The sequence below is a fragment of the Colobus angolensis genome, unplaced genomic scaffold, assembly GCF_000951035.1.
Source record: "Colobus angolensis palliatus isolate OR3802 unplaced genomic scaffold, Cang.pa_1.0 Scaffold336, whole genome shotgun sequence".
Taxonomy (NCBI): domain Eukaryota; kingdom Metazoa; phylum Chordata; class Mammalia; order Primates; family Cercopithecidae; genus Colobus; species Colobus angolensis.
The window spans coordinates 135,805-137,324 of NW_012116666.1; positions in this window are offsets into that span (position 1 = coordinate 135,805).

The following is a 1,520-nucleotide window of genomic DNA, read 5'->3' on the forward strand; positions in this document are numbered from 1 at the left end:
GTCAACTGTGATTGTGCTCCATAAAATATAGAAACTGTAGGTAGTCTAACACTGCAGAAGAAACTCCTATTAATATAAAGATAAACCAATTAATCTAACCTACTGAACATCAGTGATCTGTTAAGGAGTTCCACCAGCGAGGCGAGAGAGTGGCAATTTTTTTCTCTAAAGAGCTAAATAATGAATACTTTAGGATTTCCAGCCACGTGATCTCACTTGCAAATATTCTGCTTCTGTAAGGCAAAAGCAGCTGCAGACGATACAGAAATGAATGAGTGTGCTGTGTTCTAATGCAACTATGGGCACTAAAATTTGATTTTCATATGTAACAAAATACTGTTATTTTGATTTTTTTATCCATTTTTTAAATCCATTTACAAATGTAAAAATCACCCTTGGCCGGGCGCGGTGGCTCAAGCCTGTAATCCCAGCACTTTGGGAGGCCGAGACGGGTGGATCACGAGGTCAGGAGATCGAGACCATCCTGGCTAACACGGTGAAACCCCGTCTCTACTAAAAATACAAAAACTAGCCGGGCGAGGTGGCGGGCGCCTGTGGTCCCAGCTACTTGGGAGGCTGAGGCAGGAGAATGGCAGGAACCCGGAAGGCGGAGCTTGCAGTGAGCTGAGATCCGGCCACTGCACTCCAGTCCGGGCGACAGAGCGAGACTCCGCCTCAAAAAAAAAAAAAAAAAAAAAATCACCCTTAGCCAGGCTCGGTGGCTCACGCCTGTAATCCCAGCTCTTTGGAAGGCCAAGACTGGTGGATTACAAGGTCAGGAGTTCGAGACTAGCCTGGTCAACATGGTGAAACTCCGTCTCCACTAAAAATACAAAAATTAGCCGGGGGTGGTGACATGCGCCTGTAATCCCAGCTACTCAAGAGACTGAAACAGGAGAATTGCTTGACCCCGGGAGGCAGAGGTTGCAGTGAGCGGAGATCACGCCACTGCACTCCAGCCTGGGTGACAGAGCAAGACTCCATCTCGAAAATAAAAATAAATTTAAAAATAAACCACTCAGCTAACTGGCTAAACAAAATCAAGTAATTGGCCTGTAGCTCTGTAATACCTGACAGTCAATTTCTAGTCATTAAAGATGATCACATATCCAAATTACAGTAAAGTTACCCAAGAGAGACAAAGAGTAGAGATTAGTGTCACGATCCCCGTTCTGCCAGCACTAGAAGGCAAGAGCTGCTACAGCCCTTCCGCGGGTTTAACAGGCGGTCGACCTCCCTCAACCTCTTGCTAAGCCTGAAAACAACCGAGTAAAAGGCATCCAAAAACCTGAGAACGCAAGGTTTCAGGAAAGCAATCAGGAAGGGCAAAACATGGGGCAGACACTACACAGTCCCTTCATCTTCGGGCACAGGTACTAAACGGGTTGTAAGAGACCCAAGTCACGTCTTTCAAAAATGGGCTGGCGCGGGCCCAAGCTGACAGGGATTCCACCCCGGTCAAGGCCGCAAACGGCGCGAGGTGGGAAGGCGCAGGCTCCACCTTCTGCCTTCCCCGGATC